Genomic DNA, 5,367 nt, shown 5'->3' on the forward strand with positions numbered 1-5,367 from the left:
TAAATAAATAAATAAATAAATAAATAAATAAATAAAGTTACTAATCTCTCAGAAGTTTCAGTTTCTTGACCAATGTATATTCATTAACTCTAAAGTGAGCCTAGTGATACTGCAAGTAAAAGTTTTTATTCTCTGTGCTTTTAATTCATACAGCTTTCTCTGAGCTGTGTGCTGATGACAGGGTTTTCTTGAATTAGGAAGTTTGCATCAGATAATACAGGATTTTTTAAAAAAAATTAGGGTCAGATTTAATTAGGGTCAGAATTAATTAGGGTCAGATTGGCAAGGAGCATGGCCTTTTTTTGCTTCTTTACAGCTTCCAATTTTTTTTTTTTTTAAATCAGGTGTGGCTGACACTTGCAGCATATATATTTTTTATTTTTATGTATTTGGTACAGGGTCTCACTATGCGGCTTAGACTTGGTGATCCTCCTGTTCTCAGCCTCCCCAGTGCTGGGATTACAGGCGTGTACCACCATGCCCAGACTTAGCTTCTACTTTTTAATACTACTTCATAGGCACACCCTGAAAGGTCTGGTTGAGTTTCTTCAGCCCTGGTGGCTCAGAGCACATTGTTGAGGAAGAGAGATCCCAAGTCAGCCTGTCTGGGTTGAATCTAGGCTGTTTCGTGTTCTTATACACAGGCTAGGTAACACGTTGAGTACACCTGTGCCCTGAATGATTTTTTAAATCAGAAGCTACCTAGTTGTTATAATCACACTTTCATGGATTTTTTTTTTTAAGCCAGTCAAACACGGATTGGTTTTTAACAAATTGTTTTGTGACATATTTAGTCAGCATTCTACTTGGAGCAGAGCCTATAAATTTTATTGAAGTTAAGGTATTTGCACTAAGTACATCCCCAGCTCCTTTTTTTTTTTTTTTAGAATTTTTATGTTTTCTTTCCTTTTTTTTTTTTTTTGCAGAACCAGGGATTGAACTCAGGCCCTTGCGCTTGCCAGGGAAGCACTTATTCTACTCTGCCATCTCCCTGGCCCTCCTTTATTTTTTATTCTGAGACAGGGTCTTGCTAGCTTACTCAGCCAGAGCTCAAACTCCATACATTCTCATGGGGCCGGGGGAATTGAATTGCACAAACATGTAAGTAGCAGATCTTGCTAAAAAAAAAAAAAAAAAAGAGATCCCAACATAATGTTTGTTGCATCTTTGTATTTGCCTCTTATTGAATGTCGTGTAATAATAACATTGTTATTATTAGTATTTTTTATACTAAAAAGTTAGTATTTTTTATACCAAAAAATTAGTATTTTTTCTCTTAAAACAGAAGCAGTGAGTCGCGGGCCTTGAGTGGCAGGGAGCGGAGCGGGGAGAGGCGCTGGGGTGAGAGTCAGCCGGAGGCGACCGGGGCAGCCGCCTCCGCCTCCGCCGCCCGGGACGAGGGGTGGGGGACGGGCGAGCCCTGATGCCGGGGAGACGGAGGAGCCGAGCCCCCTGGAGCAGCAGGACCAGGAAGGGGTAGAGGAGGCCAAGGCGGGGACCACGAGCAGCCTCGCTAAGAGGCGGCCGGGATCCGGCCGGGCCGCCGCCGCTGCCGCTGTGTCCCGCCGTGTCCCGCCGTGTCCCGCTGTGTCCCGCCGAGGAAGGCCGAGTGCCAGCGCCATACGGCGGAGGAGCAGCCCCAGCGCCAGGCCTGCCGACGGCCCCGGGCAGCAGCCTCCGGCCGCGGAGCCCCCGTCACCAGCTCAGGGAAAGAAGAGTCCGCAACTCGTATGTGCAGAAAAAATAACAACTGATAAAGAACCCAAGGAGGAGAAAGAGGAGGAAGGCGACGCTGCCCTCCCTCAGGACGTTTCCATTGCTACAACCAGACCTGGCCGCGGCTGGCGCAGTAGCAACAGGACGTCGGTCTCCCGTGTTCGTGACACAGAGAATACCCGCAGCTCCCGGTCCAAGACTGGTTCATTGCAGCTCATCTGCAAGTCAGAGCCACTTGCAGATCAGCTTGACTATGAAGTTGCAGAAGAACATCAGTCTCCCGGTGGCATTAGTAGTGATGAAGAGGAAGAAGAGATGTTAATCAGTGAAGAGGAAATACCATTCAAGGATGACCCCAGAGAGGAGACCTACAAACCTCACCTAGAAAGGGAAACTCCAAAGCCATGGAGAAAATCGGGGAAGGTGAAGGAAGAGAAAGGAAAGAAGGAAATTAAAGTGGAAGTGGAAGTAGAGGTGAAAGAAGAAGAAAATGAAATTAGAGAAGATGAGGACCCTCCTAGGAAGAGAGGATGAAGGCAGAAAGATGACAAGAGTCCTCGTTTGCCCAAAAGAAGGAAGAAACCCCCAATCCAGTATGTCCGCTGTGAGAAGGCTGTGGCACTGTCCTCGCTCACCCTTGCTATTTGCATTAAATACCAGCATTTGCTGAAGAAGAAATATGTTTGTCCACATCCTTCCTGTGGGCGACTCTTCGGCTCCAGAAGCAGCTTCTGCGGCATGCCAAACACCATACAGATCAAAGGGATTATATCTGTGAGTACTGTGCTCGGGCCTTCAAGAGTTCCCATTTAAAAAAAAAAAAAAAAAGAGTTCCCATAATTTGCAGTGCACAGGATGATTCACACGGGCGAGAAACCGCTCCAATGTGAGATCTGTGGATTTACTTGTCGACAAAAGGCGTCTCTCAACTGGCACATGAAGAAGCATGATGCAGACTCCTTCTACCAGTTTTCTTGCAATATCTGTGGCAAAAAATTTGAAAAGACAGTGTTGTGGCACACAAAGCCAAGAGCCACCCCTAGGTGCTGATTGCAGAAGCTCTGGCCGCCAACGTGGGCGCCCTCATCACCAGCACAGATATCTTGGGCACCAACCCAGAGTCCCTGGCGCCGCCCACAGATGCTCAGGGTCTTCCTCTTCTTTCTGAGCCCCTGGGGAACTCGGCCCCTGGAGAGTGCCTGCTGCTAGAGGCGGAGGGGATGTCCAAGTCCTTCTGTGGCAGGGCGGAGCAGATGAGCCTCACTGCTGACGGCAAGCTCTTCGTGGGCTGCGGCGGCAGCGGGGGCCCCAAGGGGCTGGTCATGAACTCGGATCTACTCGGTGCTACCACAGAGGTTCTGATCGAAGACTGACTCCACCGGGCCTTAGTGGAGAGGAAGACTTTTGGGCACTGGGACAGTTGGGACTTTGTATTTAAAAGACAAAAAGGACACACACACACACACACAAATCTAAAGCATTTAAAATGTAGTAAAATAACTTGAAGGGCCAAAAAAAAAAACAAAAAAACAAAAAAAACAAAAACGGAAGCAGTGTGGTGGTACATGCCTATAATTCCAGCCACCCAGGAGGCAGAGAAAGGATTGTAGGTTCAAGGCTAATCTGGGCAACTTAGACCTTGCACAGCAAAATACAAATATTCATCTGGTTTCATGTAAGATGGAGTGACCATGCTCCACTGTGAACTGCCACTGTGACTGCTATTCAAGGAAAGAAAACCCTACCAGGGTGGATTGAGGAAGGCTAGAATTCAGACTATTGCTGAACCAGTGATGAGTCTCATTTTGTTTGTCTTTCTGGTATCCTGCATCCAAACAACATGTTGGAAACCTGGGAATAAGGACTGGGGTGCTAGAGGGAGTGGGAGGGAAATTCGAGTATTTCAAGAGAATGCAGAAATCCTGCTGTTCTATTTTATTTTTTGAGGGCTGGTTCAGCCCACCCTGAAGGTGGGGCTGGCACGATGCTGGGGATTAAACTGCTGTCCCCTGCGCCTATATAAGCTTGCCTGAGCAGGTGCTTTAGACTGCTGAGCTGTCCCACTGGCCCCCCTAAAGCTGTTTGTGAACACCTTGTTTACCCCTTTGGGTATGGATCCAGTCTCATTGAGTTTACCAAAGAATGAAGCCCCACCCGATCTCCAAGCTGGCCCCTTGATTTGAAACTGGGGAAAACTGAAGTGTTACTGAGAGCAGCCAGAGAAAGCATGTTACTATAAAAAAACAGTAATATGAACAACTGGATTTCCCATCAGAAGTCATAGAGGCAGAAAAAAGCACATTCAGTGAAGGCTGAAACAACTGTCAACCAAAATTCCATACTGTGTAGATGGTGTTCAGGAGTGAGCGTGAGGGCTGGGGAGATAGCTCAGTGGTTTAAGGGCCTGCCTGGCAAGCACAGCCTAAATTCAATCTGTACCACATGCCCTGCCGGCCCTGGAGCCAGCCCCAAAACTAAGCATGCTGGTGTACTCCTGTAATCCCAGTGCTGGGGAGTCTGAGATGGGAATCACTAGGAGTCTGAACTGTATAGTGAGACCCTGTATTCAGTAAACCAATAAATAAAAGGAGTGATCATGAAACAGCCATTTATGGATTGAAGAAAATGAGAAGCCCTAACAGCAGGTGTATCTAAGGAGGGTTGTGCAGAGTTCAGGGGAAGGAGAATGGCACAGCAAGGAAACAAGCATGCAAGGAGTGAGGGGAAGCAAGAAAAGTGGTCACAGGTACAAACCCATGCAATTGGCCAGACCAATTGACCAGTGACCATCAGGCATTCTGATGTGAAAAGATTTATTGGAGTTAAGCAGGCTAGCTGTCTAGCGGATCAAGACAGCAGTGAACAAGGAGGAGCACAGGGCTTTAAGGGGTTTTGTGGGGAGGGTGTTTGTGGGCTGGCACATCTGAGGAAGAGCTCATCTTGGCAGGGCTGCCTGGTCTGTGGGGGACCTTTGATGTTAACAAAGGAGAGTTGCTGTGGTTTTTTGCCCAGCTCTAGGAGAAGTGAGTTGAGACCAGGCTGCAGAATGGGGTAGGATTGGGGTTGTGCTCTGGCCCTTACCCGGGGCCAAAATAGGGAGTTTGGGGCAGGGTTCCTGGAAAATCAAGAGGGAGAGTGGTGTAGGGTGCCTGGGAAACTGAGTCCTAGCCTATCAGTCCCCTGGGCTTACACTGTTCTCTAGAGTCTAGAAGAGGGAAAGACAGCTGGTTGTGGTGGCACACACATGTAATCCCAGCATTCAGGAGGCTAAGTCGTGAAGATCATTGGGAGTTTGAGGCCAGCCTAAACTATATTGTGAGACCCTATCAAAAAGAAAAAGGATACAGGAACCAAAGGCAAGAAAAAGTTGGATGTGGTGGCATGTGCCTGTAATCCCAAGTTGAGAGGCTGAGGCAGGTCAGACTCAGCCTTGGCAACTTGGTAAGACCCTGTCTCAAAAAAGTAAAGGACTGGGTATGTAGCTCATTGTGAGATCCCTGAATTCATTTCTGAGTGTTGGAGTTGGGAGGTCTTTAACCTGTCAAGAAGACAATTCTAAATGTGATCACAGAGCGAGTGTGGGGTTGTATCAGTGGTCCAGCACCTGGCTAGTGTGTGTGGTCTGGGTGCTGTTCCTAGCACACCCAAAAT

The 5,367-nt window shown here is 47.6% G+C and overlaps 1 pseudogene; it reads left to right on the plus strand.

Annotated features, from left to right (window-relative positions):
- The first annotated feature begins 477 nt into the window (after window positions 1-477).
- LOC101582383 lies at window positions 478-3,179 on the plus strand (annotated as a pseudogene).
- The last annotated feature ends 2,188 nt before the right edge of the window (window positions 3,180-5,367 follow it).

This window comes from Octodon degus, unplaced genomic scaffold (assembly GCF_000260255.1).
Source record: "Octodon degus isolate 3935 unplaced genomic scaffold, OctDeg1.0 scaffold00017, whole genome shotgun sequence".
NCBI classification, from domain to species: Eukaryota; Metazoa; Chordata; class Mammalia; order Rodentia; family Octodontidae; genus Octodon; species Octodon degus.